Source organism: Salvelinus namaycush, chromosome 39, assembly GCF_016432855.1.
Source record: "Salvelinus namaycush isolate Seneca chromosome 39, SaNama_1.0, whole genome shotgun sequence".
NCBI classification, from domain to species: domain Eukaryota; kingdom Metazoa; phylum Chordata; class Actinopteri; order Salmoniformes; family Salmonidae; genus Salvelinus; species Salvelinus namaycush.
Genome location: NC_052345.1, coordinates 15727723 through 15749165, shown reverse-complemented (window position 1 = coordinate 15749165; position 21443 = coordinate 15727723). Strand labels below are relative to the sequence as shown.

The 21443-nt window shown below is 44.8% G+C and overlaps 1 pseudogene; it reads left to right on the top strand.

Annotated features, from left to right (window-relative positions):
• Positions 1-1524: 1524 nt before the first annotated feature.
• Positions 1525-21443, top strand: part of LOC120032727 — a 171716-nt pseudogene continuing 151797 nt past the window's right edge.

Here is a 21443-nt window from a genome sequence, read left to right as displayed (position 1 = left end):
GAGGCCTGTACTCTGGAGCGGGATCGATTTGGAGGTGGAGGGTCCGTCATGGTCTGGGGTGGTGTGTCACAGCATCATCGGACTGAGCTTGTTGTCATTGCAGGCAATCTCAACGCTGTGCGTTACAGAGACGTCCTCCTCCCTCATGTGGTAGCCTTCCTGCAGGCTCATCCTGACATGACCCTCCAGCATGACAATGCCACCAGCCATACTGCTCGTTCTGTGCGTGATTTGCTGCAAGACAGGAATGTCCGTTTTCTGCCATGTGGGGAAACATCTCACAGCAAGAACGGGCAAATCTGGTGCAGTCCATGAGGAGGAGATACACTGCAGTACTTAATGCAGCTGGTGACCACACCAGATACTGACTGTTACTTTTGAATTTGACCCCCCCCTTTGTTCAGGGACACATTATTCCATTTCTGTTAGTCACATGTCTGTGGAACTTGATCAGTTTATGTCTCAGTTGTTGAATCTTGTTATGTTCATGCAAATATTTACACATGTTAAGTTTGCTGAAAAGTGAGAGGACGTTTCTTTTTTTGTTGAGTTTATAACGGAGAGGGTGAATATCTCAGCCGCTGGATGGGCTATCAGCGTGGCATTTCTTTGAAGAGACATTGGAATATGAGTAGCTTACAAAAATATTTGTTTTAAATAGCTACCGACAAATAGTTTTTACAATATGCAATATTATAAAATGACTAATGATAATGCAGGGCATGGTAACTAAATTGTCTATTTTTGCACAAGGATTATCTATGTCAGCAAAACTTTAATTAATATAAATGTCGCAGGTGGCAAAATGTGGCTTGAACAAAAACCGTAGATGGCGCTATAACGAAATGCGTGCGCAAGGTAGCAGCCTAACTAACAAACGCACTGCAATTTCTCAACCCTCCCGCGCCAGACACCCAAAAAACACTCATGGCAAAAGGAGGTTGAGTAGAGCCCCCAAAGCATACGAGAGGACAAACGCTCTAACGCGCATTAGTTCGTTGCTTTCTTCAGAGAGGAAAGGCACCCAATAGACTTCGTTCTCCGAGTGTCCAGCAGTACATATTGAGGACAGGGATTTTGGAGACCAAGTTGCATGGAAATCAACTGATTCGGTCTATATTTTCTTCCACATCTGCTTTGAGGAATGCTACTCTAATACGCGGCAAACGGGACCATACTGTATCGTTCCAGTTATCTGGACAACCTGCAACGATTAAATAGAGATGATTTATCTCATTTGCAAAGTGACATCATGAAATCTAAATCTTAGGATAAAAACAGATTTCGCTCAAATTTAAAAAAGTCACAACTCTGGTTCAAGCTACTGTTCGTGGACTCAATTAAACGAAAACTCATGGGATACAATCTTACATTTGACTATTTCCTCGGAGTATTAACAGTGGTCTGTCGCACGTTGAAGCCCTAAGAGGCAAGCGGCATGCAGCAGTTTCAGCACCTAGTCGAGTCCCAGGTTGCGAGGTTAACGATGTCGGGGGTCGCTTGTTTGGTTGAGTGTTTTGGGAAATGATTACAGGCAACATCGACGGTAAAATAATGGTTAGAAGATGGCTTGTGACGTTCAAACCGTTCAGGTAAGAGACAAAGAATGTGTGCCGTAATATTTCCACTCTGGGCTTTGGTATTCATTTATAAACACCCGGCACATGTGTTACAAATGAATAGAATGTAATGGAATAGCACATTTATTTTTTTAAAGCACAGCCTATAATTGTCATTTAATTGACAGGTTATTTGTCATTTGACCTAATCAATGACGATAATGAATGTATTGAATGACCAGCATGTCTATAGGCTACACCTAATAGTTGACCATCATTATATTGCAATAAACGGATAAACTGGCAGCAGTACGTGTGCCTGCATGGGAGTTTTCATTCACCATCCTGCATGCGCGTGCGTGTGTTTGGTAATCTGTGACGGGGTCTCCCGACAACACCGGCTGTTTGTCTCTCTCTCCTCTAACAGAGAAACGAGATTAAGTTAGAGATGACATTCCCGTGTTCACAGCTGGATCCGTATGTCAACAGTAAATAAATAAAGCGCATTATCAACCAAGCGAGCTAACGAGCGGCGATGAGATGCTTATCCCCCAAGCTTTATTAGCATGGCACCATATTCCCTATATAGTGGACTCCTTTTGACCAGGGCCTACACACACAACCCCATCATGTCAAAGTTGAATAATGTTTTTCGATACACCTAGTCACTACAAAAGATATACAAGCGTCTTTCGTAACTCAGTTGCCGTAGAATGGAAATAAACCGTTCGGGGATTTCACCATGAGGCCAATGGTGACTTTAAAAACAGTTACAGAGTTTATGGCTGTGATAGGACAAAACTGAGGATGGATCAACAACATTGTAGTTAGCTCCACAATGCTAACCTCATTAACAGAGTGAAAAGAATGCGTCCTGTTTACAACAAGGCACTGAAGTAACATTGTAAAACATTTGGTAAAGCAATTAACTTTATTTCCTGAAAACTAAGTGTTATGTTTGGGGCAAATCCAATACAACACATTAATGAGTATCACTCTCCATATTTTCAAGCATAGTGGTGGCTGCATCATGTTATGGGTATGTTTGTAGTGGTTAAGGACTGGGGAGTTTCTCGGGATAAAAAAGAAACGGAGCTAAGCACAGGTCAAATCCTAGAGGAAAACCTAGTTCAGTCTGCTTTCCACCAGGCACTGGGAGATGAATACATTTTTCAGCAGGACAATAACCTAAAACACAAGGCTAAATCTATACTGAACTAGTTAAAAAGAAGATAGTGAACGTTCCTGAGTGGCCGAGTTACAGTTTAGACTTACATCTACTTGAAAATATATGGCAAGACCTGAAAACGGTTATCTAGAAATGATCAAAAACCAATGTGACAGAGCTTGAAGAATTTTGAAAAGAATAATGGGCAAATGTTGCACAATTCAGGTGTGGAAAGCTCTTAGAGACTTACCCAGAAAGACTCACAGCTGTAATCGCGGACAAAGATGCTTCTACAAAGTATTGACAGAGGGGTGTGAATACTTATGTAAATGAGCCATTTCTGAATTTAATTTGCAAGAATTAGCAAAAATTTCTACAAATATGTTTACACTTTGTCATTATGGAGTATTGTGTGTAGATGAGTGAAAAAAGTATATTTAATCAATTTTGAATTCAATCTGTAACACAACAAAATGTGGAATAAGTCAAGGGGTATGAATACTTTCTGAAAGCACTGTAGATATGAAGGGGGATTTTATATACGTTAACCATTGGAAGAACAAGTCATTCTGTCACGGTCTGCTGGACCCCTGTAGTGCATCTGGATGTTCTCCATTGTCTCAGCCTGTCCCCCAATGGGTAGACATTGGGGAGGGGGGCCTCTAAGCCTCTATAATTTTCTCTGGTTCAAAGGCATTGACCTCAAATCATAGTGTGCAGATTTGAGGTTCAATCAGGCTGCATTTAGATGAGGCACCCCAATTCCCATATTTTTTTCACTAAATTGGTCTTTTGACCATTCAGATCAGCTCTGAAAAAGATCTGATGTGAAAAGATTCGATGTTCGGGACAGATCGAGATTTACTGGGGGGGGGGGGGCTGTTCCAACTCAAGGTGTCACAAAATACACCCCCCATCCCCCAAAAAATACAACCCCCCATCCCCAAAGTTACAAATGATCCTCACATGACCCTCCCCTTGTACTGTAAGTAAAATGAACAAACTCCCCCCTCATAGAATGAACTCAAAATGTATGTTGACAATGATAATGTGACAATGACAATAACTATAGCGACCCCGTGTTTACAAACGTGGATATCGACTTTGCCATTTCAGCATGCTTTTGTGGCACAGTCGATGCCGCGCAGGGCTGCTGGCCAGAAGGTTGAGGGTTCGCCGACCACCACAGACAAGCTCACTCTCCCTGCCTGTCTCACTACGGTCAGAGCCGGCTGCAGACAACGATCAGCTAGAGGGCAATCAGATGCTCAACATTTATAATTATATAAAATATATGCAACTCATTTTCCACCAACAGGTTTTCGTGCCAATGTACCACACAACCAATAAACAAAGCGTATCCCGACTTCGGTGCTTCAATATCACTTCCAACACCACACTCAATAAACTATGTCAATATCAACAAACAGAAAATACACCCCTCCCTACCTTGTAGGCTTACCCAGGATAGAAGGCTTGGCTTGACAATCTCTAAATGTCATTCAACTTTTTATTGTTTTGTAACAGATTTCTTGTTCTATTCAACAATTGGCCACTGCACAGTTTGGATTGATTGATTTTATTTGTCATTTAAAAAAAATACATATTTACACAAAGATTCTGGGATTGCAAAGTAAAGTCGGGGACTTATTTCCATTGTGGTCCCTATTTTTTTTACATAAATACATATACAATTACAGAGATACAGACACATTACATAGATACAGACACATTACACAGATATAGACACATTACATAGATACAGACACATTACACAGATACAGACACATTACAGAGATGCAGACACATTACATAGATACAGACACATTACACAGATACAGACACATTACACAGATACAGACACATTACATAGATACAGACACATTACAGAGATACAGACACATTACACAGATACAGACACATTACACAGATACAGACACATTACACAGATACAGACACATTACATAGATACATACACATTACATAGATACAGACACATTACAGAGATACAGACACATTACACAGATACAGACACATTACACAGATAGACACATTACAGAGATACAGACAAAATAATGCTCAACCTCCAGATGAGAATGGGGGGGTAGTTTAAGTACAATTCTTGCAAGCTTGTTTGGCTGGTAGCTTATTCTTTAGATGTTTGGGGCTGTTGGTGAATCAAAGTGACACTGGACTAGCACACTTGACAGAGTCTTTAGGGTGTCTATAGCTAGGTTTCCATCCAATTGGATGATTTTCATGTGATTTTCATGTGAATATTCTCAAATCGTGATGCCGGAAAACCTGACGGAAGATTTTAATTGACCAGACATTTGAGACATTTTATGGACATCCATATGCATTCAGATCCAACCTGGCGCAGCCAGCACCGTCAATAAATGAGAGATGTTGGCCAAATGAGCCACATTTGGGGGCCTTAAGGAGTGGCCCCTTTTTTAAAATGTTCGCCTAAAACGACATATCTAACTGCCTGTAGCTCAGGACCTGAAGCAAGGATATGCATATTATTGATACCATTTGAAAGGAAACACTTTGAAGTTTGTGGAAATGTTAAATTGATGTAGGAGAATATAACACATTAGATCTGGTAAAAGATAATACAAAGAAAAAAAAACTTTTTTTTTTTGTACCATCATCTTTGAAATGCAAGAGGAAGGCCAAAATGAATTATTCTAGCTCAGGCGCAATTTAGACTTTTGGCACTAGATGGCAGAAGTGCATGTGCAAAGTTTTAGACTGATCCAATGTACTATTGCATACCTATTCAAAATGTTGTATCAAGACTGCCCAAATGTGCCTAATTAGTTTATGCATACATTTTCAAGTTCATAATTGTGCACTCTTCTCAAACAATAGCATGGTATTATTTCACTGTAATAGCTACTATAAATTGGACCATGCAGTTAGATTAACAAGAATTTAAGCTTTCTGCCCATATCAGATATGTTTATGTCCTGGAATTTTGTTTTGTTTCTTACAACCTCATGCTAATCACATTAGCCTACGTTAGCTCAACCGTCCCGAGGACGGAACACCGATCCTGTAGAGGATTTATTAATAACAAATGACAAAAAACACTTTTCCTTGTGTTTTGATATGTGGAATATGAAAACTTTAGGGTAATTTTTCAATTTTCGATCCGAATATTTTGTATAGAGATAAGCATTATATTGTTTGATTTTAGGATTAACTCTGGTAGGCCCGACATAGTCTTCCTCGCCTCAAATTCAACTGTCGGAGTCAGTTGGAGCGCCGGGGCGCAATGCCTTCATATCATAGGCCTGCAGTAGCTAAAGCTTAATAATAGCCACGCCCTACCTTCACAAGGTTTGGTCTCTAAACTTTATTAGTGTAATATCAAAAGTAAGTAAAGCCATTGTTTATAGGGAAAATCCGAGCAGAAGAGCGAATGTAAACCAGGGAAAAAGTCCACTACCCTCAAAAGACCAATTAGTGGAAGAAATATCGGAATTGGTCTGCCTCTGTGAACTAGCCTACATTCAAAACAAATCATTAAAAAATCATTATACAGAGGGCAATCCTAATTGTCCCATTAACATCCGTATTAATGAGCGTAAGCGGAAGACTGCAGAAAAAACAGTCTACCGAATTATTAGAAAACATTCCGCTGAGCACCGAACAACCCAGCCGTGGGTTCCCGTCAATCAACATGGGTGGCGAGATCTGATAAGCGCCCGGTACGTGGGACAAGCCAATTAGGAGATAACGGATCTGTGGGTCTGATCCAATTACCCGACCCAAGCATTTACTTTAAGCGTTTTAATTAGAGAGGAGTCGGGCCAGGCCCCGTGTCTAATCCTCCTTTATTATCACCCCTCTATCACCCTCAGGTCCTCCATCACCCTCATGGAGGGGCTTTGAAATAGGGATAGACGATAAGGGAGGAAAGGTGGAAACGATCGCCCCGTGACGGGACCGGGGCGCAGCGCTTTGGCACGCATGCACTCCGAAGCGCACATAATTGAAAAGAACACCGCATCTCTATGCAGAAGCATTGGGGACACGTACGCACGCCCATGCAAAGCATACGTATGCATGCACACACATACACGTAGACACATGTTACACACACACTCCATATAGCCTTGTTCAGGATTATAGAGCCCGAAGAAGCCCAAAGGTCACAGGGAGAAGTTTGGGAAATGAGGGATTAGAAAGAGAAGTTGACTTTACCCTTTTGCTTTTCCCGTTTTAATCAGCACCTGTTCCCTCTGAGTTTGACTGCGTCCACACAGTCTTACATGGCTGTCCGTATCCCCTTATTTCCCTTAGTTTACTCACTGAGCGGAACAAAATGAATTGGTGGAAGTAGTATGGTCGGAATGATTTGGTATCAAATACATCAAACACATGGTTTCCGGGTGTCACGCCCTGACCTTAGAGAGCCGTTTTATTTCTCTATTTGGTGAGGTCAGGGTGTGATGTGGAGTGGGCATTCTATGTGTTGTATTTCTTTGGTTTTGGCCGAGTGTGGTTCCCAATCAGAGGCAGCTGTCTATCGTTGTCTCTGATTGGGAATCCTACTTAGGCAGCCTGTTTTCCCACCTATGTTGTGGGATCTTGTTTTTTGTTCGCTCTGTGAAGCCGTGACGCTCGTTATTCCTTTTGTTGTTGTTGTTTGGTGTTCTGAGTATTAAAGATCATGAACACTCACCACGCGGCACCTTGGTCTACTTCTTCTGACGAGCGTTACACCGGGTGTTTGATGCCATTCCATTTGCTTCGCTCCTACCATTATTATGAACCGTTCTCCCAGCAGCAGCCTCTGTTAACTGCTGTACCTATCTATGGTCAGTGGCCCAAAGGAAAAGTCTATGACTTTATCAAATAGCTTTGTGACCAGATGGTCATAGCCAGGTAAATAATCCCAATCCCAGTTAGGACTACTGGACGATAATCCAAGATACACCCTGCTGTAATCAAACCTTCCTCCATCCCCCCTCGCCAGATAAAAAAGATGTTATAGGATTCAAATCTGTTAGAGGATTCGGCTCTGCGCTCCCCCAGACAGAGATTGAATCATCCAGACGTACTGCACAGTATGCTGGAGCAGATGGATGTCATATTTCAAAATGTTCCATTTTCCTGGGGGAAAAAAGATAGCTACGTCTGTAATGAATGTCTCCACGCTGTTACTTGTAGATAGGCTGATATTTTCCCTACCTCAGGTTCTTATCCTGTCATTATACTCTCTGTCTAAATCAGGGGTTCCTAAACCTTTTTGATCCAGCATTGGGGAACATCCCGAGCCCCCCCATCTAGTTCTATATGCACCTGCACTTTTCATGACACAAACTGTTCATAACCCTCTTGTTGGCGGAGAGAACATTTTGCAGGTTTTAAAGCTTATTTCCTGTAATTCTACACATTTTTTCATGGGGTGAAGAGAAAATATAGCAAATTTTTCTACAATTCTGTATATCTTGCCATGTCTAATGTGTAGTCAAATCTATGTGCTAAAAAACCCAGCTAAAAAACGTTAGCTGACATGGGCTAGTTGATCTGGACAATTCTGACAAGTTATAAATAGCTCTCTATTGTATGCGATGACTGACATGACAAGAGGAAAACTGATGATGCAATACCCAATTTCAAAATTGTACCTTTTGCAAAATTTTACAATTACAACTTTCAAGAGTAAGTCGTCGTCATTCCCCCCCCCCCCCCCCCCCCATGCCGACCACTCTCGCCCCACAGTTTGGCAGTTTGGGAACCCACTGGTCAAAATGACTGAAGAATGTCGCAGAAGATAGGCACACACAAATACTATTCTATCTCTGTAGATACATATTGGTAAAGGTGCTGTCAACTCACCTCCTACAGTAAATGAATGAAGCGTCCGCTACTGCCACTTGTAACGAATACAGACCCATTTTATTGTCTCGGTGTTGGGATATAGAGTCACCTTGGCTGCCTGCCGAACCACCGTGCTCTGTCCTTATGAGATTATGATGAGCACCGTCACCATCGTTAACGTCAGTCACTATTCTATCTAACCGGCTGTTCCTTATCACTCTTTACAGCGTAATTCTATATTCAACAACTCGCAATTATCCCAGTATGTTAAATCTGAACTCGCATGACAATGCTGTTTACTGTTCACGGAGTGTCAAAACTTTCACGGAATCCAGCGTGCTAGCAAACTCCACTCGCTCGGCTTCAGAGTCAAGCTACAGATTGAATTATTCAGTCATTTCTCTCTATTGTGGGTCCTAGCTTTCCACTGCTGGCACAGTAACAAAGCATATGTGGCTAGCATTGCATAAGTTGCTACTGTACATAGTATAACGGTCCAATGCACTTGCTCTGAGAATATGTTGGTATAGAGGCATACTGTATCTGGCTGTGTAAACATGCACATTTTAAAAGTAGTGGTGGGTAGAGGCTGTTGTTTATCTACTGTAGCGTACCCTACATACAGGGATGTCACGGTAGAATGAAGCGTGGGTAAAGTATACTCCTCCCCTCTCCTCTCCTCACTGTCAGAGACCGTTATAGAATTAGCCAGCAGCAGTCGTTTAGCCCCGTGGGGAATGAAGGAGGAAGCCTCCTCTTTATCTCTGGTGTGCATGGCACAATACATCAATTATAGGCATTTTGGAAGGAGCTGCTTGTCCCTAATTGGGGAACCTGAGGATGCCTGGATGGGGTGCGAGTTAGCAGGGGGATGGAGACGGGAACTAAAATGGCCCCTGACATTTTGACTTTAATTTCCTCAGCTGGGCCGGTCTAATTGCCTGTGTTTCCTAATGTATGTTCTTTACTGTGCTGCTGTACTTTATCTGTTTTCTGACTGTTCCTCTCTTCTCTTCCTCCCTTCGTCCTCTCTCTTCATACTTCTCTCCTCGCTTCTCGTCAACAATCTTTCCCTTTCCTCCCTCCCGCACTCTTTCATCACTTCTCTCCCACTCTCTCTCCTTCTCCTCCCTCTTTTCGTCCATGCGTTCTCTCTCCTCTCCCTCTCTCTTGTCTTCCCTCCCATCCCCCCATCCAGGATATTCGTGGTGGGGATCGGCTTCTTCAGCCTGTGTTTTCTAATGACCTCCCTGGGGGGCCAGTTCTCAGCCAAGAGGCTTGGGGACTCCCCCTTCACCATCCGGACAGAAGGTAGAGAAAAGACACTATTTGTGTGTGTGAGTGCCTGTGGGTCGCTGGCCCTATCTAAGTAGAGCTGTGGGAGTTTGTCTATTGGGGGTTGTCTAGTCAGAGGGAGCTGTGGGTGTGGTGTTACAGTAGGTCACACAGAAACACCATTACTCCTACCCTGTGGCACTGCACACAAACGAGACATATCCCCGTATGAGTGCAGTGCAGTATACTGCATCGCTTCTAAGGGTGCATTGGTCTGCATACACACTGCAGCAGCATCGAAGGCAGACTCACTCTGTCTGGTTTGACTCCATCAACACTTACTGTATGGACAGTAACCCTGGCGACTCATCAGGGGTCTGGTAAGAGTCTTCCGAAGGCTGTTGTGAGGGGCTGAGTCTCTGAAGGCTGCGTACTGCCGCTTAATATCTCACCACAGAAATCTCATTATTACATTGGCCGACTGCAGACGTCACATGGCCTCGACTGAGTCCGCAGGCCAATGACGGAACGGGAAAGAGCTGTGTCTAATCCCCCCCTGTCTCCTATTCTACGAGGTGTGAACTGTGAAGTCAGGGATGGGTCCTCTCTGGCGACCAGCTGTCCCTGCCACTGCCCGAGTAAAAAACTAAGAGGCGGTTTAGGTCCTTTAGCCGAGGATGAAGAACTCATAAGGGAGGATAATCTGATGTAAAGCCTTTCTAACTGAGAGAGGATGTTGTAGGGTTGAGGTGTGTGTGTCGTGTGTGTGTCGTGTGTGTGTGTGTGTGTGTGTGTGTGTGTGTGTGTGTGTGTGTGTGTGTGAGCACACTTGATTAATTAACCACTCATACGCTGTTGCCTGAGGAGACATCTGGACTGAGCTCATTAAGAGCTGCCGAGGGTCCAACCTAGAAGTTTACCACAGGAGTTTGTGTGTGTGTTTGTGTGCGTGCGTGTGAAAACCCTGTCTGTGTGTGTGTGTGTCAGATGAATTGGCAGAAAATGAATGGGGCGACAGCAGTAATGTGGGACAAGATGGAGAAGAGAGAGACGGAGAGCTGGTTCCATCTGCTCTAAGTCAGCCCTGGAAACAAGTGGCCCTTTAATTCTGCCGGCGAGCACCACCTGCAGAACCATGGGTCTAGCTAAGGCACACACACACACACACACACACACACACACACACACACACACACACACACACACACACACACACACACACACCAACACACTCACACTCACACACACTTTGTGTCAGTGGTCTCTGTAATGTTATTTTTGTCGAAGGACCTCAAAGTTTATTTTGACTGAGTACACTTCCATCCTCAGCTCTGGTGTCGAGAGAATAGTGCCTAGTGCCTGCTCTTCCTGAGGGGATTCAAGGTGACAGAAAAATGCTAGTCCAAAACATCGGAGCTTCCAAATCTTTCTACAAAAACACCGTTACAGAGTGTGACTAGCATTAGTCTGTCACCTTGAATCCCCTCTGGAAGAGCCGTAACAAGGCGCTATTCTCTCGACACCAGAGCTGAGGATGGAAGTGTATTCAGTCCAAAATAAGCTACACAATAAGTACATAGAGAAACCTCGAGTATATCCTCATAGATGTTGATAGTCCATTGTTGTACACAGACATTTACCCACTCAAACGACAGGTGGCGTACTTGTGTTTAGGAGAGCTTTGTTACCAGAGCAGCGCTGATGTCAGGTGTTCTCAATGTGGAGGTATTAGTAGAATTCCTATTCCCTTGTTACAGCGACAGGGTCTCCTCTTCTCCTCTCGCTTCCATGGATTATCAGCCTTCACTGTGGGCCTTGCCTCACTGGGCTCTGCTGAAATCCGCTCTCTCCGCTCTCTCTCCAGCCCTGCGTGTCACAGACACACTGAGTCAACTAGCCCTGCGTGTTACAGACACACTGAGTCAACCAGCCCTGCGTGTCACAGACACACTGAGTCAACCAGCCCTGCGTGTCACAGACACACTGAGTCAACCAGCCCTGCGTGTCACAGACACACTGAGTCAACCAGCCCTGCGTGTTACAGACACACTGAGTCAACCAGCCCTGCGTGTCACAGACACACTGAGTCAACCAGCCCTGCGTGTCACAGACACACGGAGTCAACCAGCCCTGCGTGTTACAGACACACTGAGTCAACCAGCCCTGCGTGTTAGATACACACTGAGTCAACCAGCCCTGCGTGTTACAAACACACTGAGTCAACCAGCCCTGCGTGTTACAGACACACTGAGTCAATCAGCCCTGCGTGTTACAGACACACTGAGTCAACCAACCCTGCGTGTTACAGACACACTGAGTCAACCAGCCCTGCGTGTTACAGACACACTGAGTCAACCAGCCCTGCGTGTTACAGACACACTGAGTCAACCAGCCCTGCGTGTTACAGACACACTGAGTCAACCAGCCCTGCGTGTTACAGACACACTGAGTCAACCAGCCCTGCGTGTCACAGACACACTGAGTCAACCAACCCTGCGTGTTACAGACACACTGAGTCAACCAGCCCTGCGTGTTACAGACACACTGAGTCAACCAGCCCTGCGTGTTACAGACACACTGAGTCAACCAGCCCTGCGTGTTACAGACACACTGAGTCAACCAGCCCTGCGTGTTACAGACACACTGAGTCAACCAGCCCTGCGTGTTACAGACACACTGAGTCAACCAGCCCTGCGTGTTACAAACACACTGAGTCAACCAGCCCTGCGTGTTACAGACACACTGAGTCAACCAGCCCTGCATGTTACAAACACATTAAGTCAACCAGCCCTGCGTGTTACAAACACACTGAGTCAACCAGCCCTGCGTGTTACAAACACACCGAGTCAACCAGCCCTGCGTGTTACAGACACACCGAGTCAACTAGCCCTGCGTGTTACAGACACACCGAGTCAACTAGCCCTGCGTGTTACAGACACACCGAGTCAACCAGCCCTGCGTGTTACATACAAAGAAAACTATCAAGTGAATGATGAAACGAGAGAGTGGAGGAGGGATAGAGAATGGATGAGGGATAGAGAATGGAGGAGGGATAGAGAATGGAGGAGGGATAGAGAATGGAGGAGGGATAGAGAATAGAGGAGGGATAGAGAATAGAGGAGGGATAGAGAATAGAGGAGGGATAGAGAATAGAGGAGGGATAGAGAATAGAGGAGGGATAGAGAATAGAGGAGGGATAGAGAATGGAGGAGGGATAGAGAATAGAGGAGGGATAGAGAATAGATGAGGGATAGAGAATAGATGAGGGATGGAGAATGGAGGAGGGATGGAGAATGGAGGAGGGATGGAGAATGGAGGAGGGATGGAGAATGGAGGAGGGATGGAGAATAGATGAGGGATAGAGAATGGATGAGGGATAGAGAATGGATGAGGGATAGAGAATAGAGGAGGGATAGAGAATAGAGGAGGGATAGAGAATGGATGAGGGATAGAGAATGGATGAGGGATAGAGAATAGAGGAGGGATAGAGAATAGAGGAGGGATAGAGAATAGAGGAGGGATAGAGAATGGATGAGGGATAGAGAATAGATGAGGGATAGAGAATAGATGAGGGATGGAGAATAGATGAGGGATAGAGAATGGAGGAGGGATAGAGAATAGATGAGGGATAGAGAATGGAGGAGGGATAGAGAATGGAGGAGGGATAGAGAATGGAGGAGGGATAGAGAATAGAGGAGGGATAGAGAATAGAGGAGGGATAGAGAATAGAGGAGGGATAGAGAATAGAGGAGGGATAGAGAATAGAGGAGGGATAGAGAATGGAGGAGGGATAGAGAATGGAGGAGGGATAGAGAATGGATGAGGGATAGAGAATAGATGAGGGATAGAGAATAGATGAGGGATGGAGAATAGATGAGGGATAGAGAATGGATGAGGGATAGAGAATGGATGAGGGATAGAGAATAGATGAGGGATAGAGAATAGATGAGGGATAGAGAATGGAGGGATAGAGAATGGATGAGGGATAGACAATGGAGGAGGGATAGAGCACGGAGGAATTACTGTAGACTGTTAGAGGGATGAATTGAGAGGAAGTAGAAGGTATCATTAAGAGATCTGCATTTAAAATAAGTTTCTACAAGAACCAGAAAAGAGAGGATGGACTGCATACAGAAAAGGGAGTAATTAGATGCAAATGACAGAGAGAAAGGAGGAGGAAGAAAGGAATTTAACATGGATTTAAGTAAGATACTGTTTGGAGACGACTGGATCAAAGGCAGTTCCCTATAGAGCCCATTTCTGCCCTGCAGTTTACAGTGATAACAAGGCGACAGTCTCTTATGCCCCGAACCGCAATGTTTCACTTTCAGTGCTATATTTGTCCAAGAGCTAGCTCACTCAGTGTGTATTGTCTCCCTAGTGGGAGAAAGAGCTACAACCCTCCTCCCTGACTTCCTGTGTGCATCCCAAATTGCACCCTATTCCCTAATTAGTGCACTACTTTTGCCCAGGGCATATGCGACTCTGGTCAAAAGTAGTGGACTATACAGGGAATAGGGTGCCGTCTGGGAGGCAGACTCTGTCTCGACAGATTAATGTAATAGCTCCCTATGTGGCTAAGGAGATGGAGCGGGTCCCAGTACCAGCCATAACAAGAGCCGTTTAACTAAAGAGTCTGCTGAGAACAGCACACTGTGGAATATCATTGCTCAGTAGCATTGTAATGCTAGCACACAGTATCGTTGTTATGATAGGGCTTCGAGCAATTGACTTGTCATGTGGGACAAGGGGATGAGACATATTGTGTAGCTGACCAATAGATGGGGAGATCACTGTCAATGGAGAAGTGAAAAAAGGTGCTGCTTGAACATGTGAAGACTGTGAGGAAGGACGCTGTAGTCCATTATCAGTAGCCATTATCATCGGTCGCCCACATTGCACAAAGAGAGACAGTTGGAAGGCCACGAAAGCGGCGGCTCTGCCATTTGAGAATACAGTTGTGATAAGGACATGTGTAGAAGCTCTAGCCTATTATCAGGAACTATAGTCCTCGTTAGTACACTGGAAACGTGAGGCCATTTGAAAGCCATCCTCTTCTCTTGACAAGGTCTGCCCCGCCGAGTCCCCTCGCCCTCCGTGCTCTCTACATGTTTCATACATGTTGTTTATCAGTGCGATCGCCTTACCCCCCCCCCCTCCCCCGCTAGTGCCTTTCAGCGTCACATCAGCGTGTGTCGAGCAAATCTCGCGTGACAATCTCGTGCTATAGCCGCCACAGGAAGTACAATGACGAGGGGAGAGCAGCGTCAGGAGCACTTCCTGCTTTGCTTCAGGCCAGTTTAGCTTGCATGGAGTGTACGGTAGATGCCTGTATATATTTGCAGGTGAATTGTAAGAAAGTAGATTGGATAGAGACCCTGGAGGCATTTGTAATGTTATGTTTGTAATGTGCAGATCCACAGGCTACATAGTATGTGTCTGATTGCACCACGTAACATAGATCATGAAGATAACCTAGAGTTCTTCCATATTCTGCAGATGTCTGCATCCTGTGAGCTGTTACTAACCGGTTCGGTGGACAATTGTGATGTAGCCTCAGGAAAGTCATTGCGTTCTGCCAAGAGCACTTCTGTCTCGACATGTACACCAATTCCTCGCTGTATAACTACAGTAAACCTATTGCCTCTCTTTGCAATCACCAGCTTGCCAACACTTGCCCCCAATCTGTTACCCTGAAACCGCAGCCCAGCCATAGTGCCAGAAGGTGCATGTTAATGGAAAAAAGATATCCTCTCTCAACAGGCCTATACTCCTGTGGCATAAGCACTGTTCCCGTCTCGTTCTTAATGAGGAATTTCCATGCAAAACCTTATCTCATATTCGTTCCGTACTAGCAAGGTGACTGCAACGCTATAGCCGCCTCAATTACCTTGTCAACTGCACGACGCGCATCCGGCTTTGTCCATAGGTTGCTAGCTCATCCCTTCTCCCTCTAGATTAGTTGTTCACTTCTTCTCCTCTTCTTCCCTCTCTTCTCTCCCTCCCCCTCTTTCCTCGGAGATGAATGCACTAATCAATTGCCTCGAGTGAGATACTGAATACTAATTGTGAGGCAAACAGCTACATCTGCTAGCACTGCTGAGGTATTCATTATGACTTTTTTCCCTTTCTTATCTTTCTTTCTTTCACTATGCTGTCGGGGTCGAAGATTGTTCACCGCGGGCACTCGCAGCTGGAAGAATGCTCTCTGCCTTTGTTTGAAAGGGACAGTAATGATCTCTCTGAGGCGAGAGGAATTCATTTATTTGACACGGGAAAAAGGAGGGAAAAAAAGAATGAAAACTAGCGTTTGAACCAGGCCCCGCTATCTTAAAAGCGGCGTAGCCGGCTCCCAAACAAAGGAGACTAAGTTTCAGGGGTTAGAGTGTGCCCACTCAGTGAGAGGCAGTGTCAAACACAACCCTCTCATTTAGCCTCTGCAACCGCTCGCTGTTTTGCCGAACTCTCCCAATTAAAGTAGATACAGGGAATGCTACTGCTAACGCTAGGTTATGCTAAACTGACGAAGACGCACATCCAACAACACATAACACCTCACATAAATCTGCTCATAAACAGTGACAATTTCTTTCAACCAGTGGCATATGGGCTATTTAGGTGAGCTCTGATGCCGCCCCGTGATAAGCAGTGCTCATTTTGTCAAAGGCAGGGGTGCAAAATATTTATCATGTCCATTCCCAGCGCGCCTCTCCAGAGTGCTGTTAGAGAAACGCACAGCTACAGCGCTCCACCAAAATGATCTGGCATAAATCATGTAGCCTATAGCCTGCGGTAGAAAGATCACTTCTTAGGCTACATCATGGACGTTTCTCCTATCAAATAGCCTAACCCCATGGGAAAAACAATTTTCGTCGATGTGAGTATGACGTGTGGCTACTCACAACTGGTGTTGGGAAGTCTCACCCCGTCTGGGCTAAATTGTCATGATAATCAGTGATTTCAAGTTTGTATTCATACATTTGTAACAAGCTGCATCATAGCTAAAAAGAATACTTCTGCATTTCCCACTGTGCCTAACACATGGATGGGCATTCATAAAATGCCATTGCGGGCGACAGTGTAAACTACACTATTTTAGTTTTGCGGGGGAGAAGGGCAGCAATTTTTGACGTCTCGTCTAGGGCGGTAGAACAGCCAGGACCGGGCCTGGGCCTAGTCACTGGGAAACATCCAAGCAGCTCTCATATACAGCAGTAGATAGTAAGATGCTAACTCTAAGATGTTATTGCCTGATATACAGTATACACAGTGCGTAGGCAGGAAACTATCCAAGCAGCGCTCATATACAGTAGTAGATAGGAGGATGCTAATGCTGCAACGCTAGGGACTGGCAGACATACAGCATGCTAATTGTTAGCGCCTGCTGCACTAAGATGTTAGTGCCTGATACGCAGTATGCTAAGATGTTAGCACCTGATGCAAAATATGCTAAGATGTTAGCGCATGACATACAGTATGCTAAGATGTTAGCGCGTGACATACAGTATGCTAAGATGATAGCGCGTGACATACAGTATGCTAAGATGTTAACGCGTGACATACAGTATGCTAAGATGTTAACGCATGACATACAGTATGCTAAGATGATAGCGCGTGACATACAGTATGCTAAGATGTTAACGCGTGACATACAGTATGCTAAGATGTTAACGCATGATATACAGTATGCTAAGATGTTAGTCCCTGATACGCAGTATGCTAAGATGTTAGCACCTGATGCACAATATGCTAAGATGTTAGCGCATGACATACAGTGTGCTAATATGATAGCTCGTGACATACAGTATGCTAAGATGTTAGCGCGTGACATACAGTATGCTAAGATGTTAACGCATGACATACAGTATGCTAAGATGATAGCGCGTGACATACAGTATGCTAAGATGTTAACGCGTGACATACAGTATGCTAAGATGTTAACGCATGATATACAGTATGCTAAGATGTTTGCACCTGATACACAATATGCTAAGCGCCTGATATAGCGCCTGATATATTCACTGCATGTAGGTTTAGTCTCCGGGAGACTAGCAAGCAGTTCTCATTCATACGGTAGTACACTGCTGGGAGGCTTCGCCCAGTACTCTCCAGTGCTATTTCAGGAAGCTGAAGGAGGACAGGATATGACATGGGTGCCCCTCAGGGCAGCACGGGGAGAGAGAGGACATGATCCAGACAACTACTACTGGAGCTGTGACTTCTCTCTCTCCTCTCTCCCTGCCCTCATTTCCCATTTCATCTTTAATGCACTACATTCAAGTTGGAGGAAGATTTGCGCCTCTCTCTCCTCTCTCTCTCTTGCCTTCAGTGTCCTTCCACCTCCATATCTCACACTCAATCACCTCTCTGCTGTCTCTCCACTCTCAATCCTTCATACCTCTCTGTTAATTTCTTTCACATCTCTCTCTCTGTATCTCTCTCCACCTCTCATTTCATAGAAACTCGTCCCTCATTATACACACTGTCAGAGTCATGTCACAGGATGGACAGAATGAATGAATTTAGTAGAGCGAATGAAAAAAAACTAGAGAAGAGTGTAAGCCCCAGTGCAATAGGGAGAGGTTGATGACTCATCCCCTCTCTCTCTCTCTCTCTCTGTGTGTCTGTCTATTGTCTGTTAATTCCCATTGAATCTTTTACCACCCTGGAGGGTGTACAGACAACCAAAGCCAGCCCTGACAGCTGATTCCAATGTGAAAAGAAATTCAAAAGAACAACAGAAAAACAGAGCTGTGAATAGAAGGAAAGATGAGTCTCTGAGCCTCGCGGAGCAGTTAGACGGGTTGACTTGAGTGTGAGATGTGTTTCAAGGCCCCAGCTGGAGCGTTTGCCAGCAGAGACTGTCACTGAGCTCCTGTGAAGCTTTTCTCTCAGGTGGAGGGAGGACAATTGTTGGGAATTGAGCGAGCACAAACACACACCCTCCGTCTCTCTCACACACACACATACGTACACACACACACACACACACACACATACACAATCTCTCTCTTCTCTCTCTCTCACACACACACACACCTCAGCTGCCAACAATCGCAGGCACCGCCAATATTAGCTGTCATGTTTTGCATTTCTCACAGCGGCGTGATAACGCCTTTACGCATCCCGCTGTCGCCTCCAGTGTTTACAACATCTCACTGTGATGGAGCTGTCACTCATAACCATAACAGCCCCTAATGCCTAGCTCTTATCATCTCCTAGCCTCCACAACACACCACATCTCCCCTCTGGAACATTATTAACATCAGCAAGACAACAGAGCTGATCGTGGACTACAGGAAATGGAGGGGCGAGCACGCCCCCATCCACATCGACGGGCTGTAGTGGAACAGGTCGAGAGGTTCAGGTTCCTTGGTGTCCACATCACTAAGGAATGAACATGGTCCACACACACCCACACAGTTGTGAAGTGTGGCACGACAGCACCTCTTCCCCCTAGGAGGCTGAAAATATTTGGCAAGGGCCCTCTTATCCTCAAAAGATCTACAGCTACACCACTGAGAGCATCTTGACTGGCTGCATCCCCGCCTGCTACGGCAACTGCAAGGCACCCGATCACAAGGCACTACAGAGAGTGGTGAGTATGGCCCAGTACAGTACATCCTGCCATCCAGGACCTGTATACCAGGCGGTGTAGGAGGAAGGCCCTAAAAATGTTCAGACTCCAGCCACCCAAGCCATAGACTATTCTCTCTGTTACCGCATGGCAAGCCGTACCAGTGCACAAAGTCTGGAACTAACAGGACCCTGAACAACTCCTACCCCCAAGCTATAAGACTGCTAAACAAGACTGCTAAATAGCTAATCAAATGGTTACCCGGACAACCTGCATTGGCCATTTTTGCACCAACTCTCTTGCACCGACTCTGTGCACACACACTGGACTATAGCCACACTTACACTGACACCCCAACACACACACACACTACATAAGCCCACACACATAACACGCGCACACATGCATATCGATGCCACACACTCACACACACACTTTCACACTCACCACATAACTGCTGCTACTGTCCGTTATCTATCCTGCTGCTTAGTCACTTTACCCCTACCTATATGTACATATCTACCTCAATTACCTCGTACCCCTGCACATCGACTCGGTACTTCCTGTATATAGTCATGTTATTACCTGGTACTCCCTATATATAGTCATGTTATTACCTGGTACACCCTGTATATAGCCATGTTATTACCTGGTACTCCCTGTATATAGCCATGTTATTACCTGGTACTCCCTGTATATAGCCATGTTATTACCTGGTACTCCCTGTATATAGCCATGTTATTACCTGGTACACCCTGTATTTAGCCATGTTATTACATGGTACTCCCTGTATATAGCCATGTTATTACCTGGTACTCCCTGTATGTAGCCATGTTATTACCCGGAACTCCCTGTATATAGCCATGTTATTACCTGGTACTTCCTGTATATAGCCATGTTATTACCCGGTACTCCCTGTATATAGCCATGTTATTACCTGGTACTCCCTGTATATAGCCATGTTATTACCTGGTACTCCCTGTATATAGCCATGTTATTACCTGGTACTCCCTGTATGTAGCCATGTTATTACCTGGTACTCCATGTATATAGCCATGTTACTACCTGGTACTCCCTGTATATAGCCATGTTATTACCTGGTACGTCCTGTATATAGCCATGTTATTACCTGGTACTTCCTATATATAGCCATGTTGTTATCTGGTACGTCCTGTATATAGCCATGTTGTTACCTGGTACTCCCTGTATATAGCCATGTTATTACCCGGTACTCCCTGTATTTAGCCATGTTATTACCCGGAACGCCCTGTATATAGCCGTGTTACTACCTGGTACTCCCTGTATATAGCCATGTTATTACCTAGTACTTCCTGTATATATCCATGTTGTTATCTGGTACGTCCTGTATATAGCCATGTTGTTACCTGGTACTCCCTGTATGTAGCCATGTTATTACCTGGTACTCCCTGTATATAGCCATGTTATTACCTGGTACTCCCTGTATGTAGCCATGTTATTACCTGGTACTCCCTGTATATAGCCATGTTATTACCTGGTACTCCCTGTATGTAGCCATGTTATTACCTGGTACTCCCTGTATGTAGCCATGTTATTACCTGGTACTCCCTGTATATAGCCATGTTACTACCTGGTACTCCCTGTATATAGCCATGTTATTACCTGGTAATTCCTGTATATAGCCATGTTGTTATCTGGTACGTCCTGTATATAGCCATGTTGTTACCTGGTACTCCCTGTATATAGCTATGTTACTACCTGGTACTTCCTGTATATAGCCATGTTATTACCTGGTACTTCCTGTATATAACTATGTTATTACCTGGTACTCCCTGTATTTAGCCATGTTATTACCCGGAACTCCCTGTATATAGCCATGTTATTACCCGGAACTCCCTGTATATAGCCGTGTTACTACCTGGTACTCCCTGTATATAGCCGTGTTGTTACCTGGTACTTCCTGTATATAGCCATGTTGTTACCTGGTACTCCCTGTATATAGCCATGTTGTTACCTGGTACGTCCTGTATATAGCCATGTTGTTACC